This window comes from Cervus canadensis, chromosome 11 (genome assembly GCF_019320065.1).
Source record: "Cervus canadensis isolate Bull #8, Minnesota chromosome 11, ASM1932006v1, whole genome shotgun sequence".
In the NCBI taxonomy this organism is placed as follows: domain Eukaryota; kingdom Metazoa; phylum Chordata; class Mammalia; order Artiodactyla; family Cervidae; genus Cervus; species Cervus canadensis.
Window position 1 is genome coordinate 43,887,059 of NC_057396.1, and position 237 is coordinate 43,887,295.

Below are 237 nucleotides of genomic sequence, written 5' to 3' on the forward strand. Positions count from 1 at the left end.
ACTCTACAGAATTTAGTTTACTTGATAAGAGCTATTATGTAGAAACATAAGAATTATAATAAAATTCTGTGATCACACACACATACACACACACACATTTTTATGGCAGGAAGAGCTACAGTAGTCTTGACAGCAGCACAAAGGTATCTAGGATCTGAAAAATGAGACTTCAGTGAAAAGAACCATTGTATTCCTGAAGGAACAAATCTGTTTAATGAGACACTGATATAGGTTATG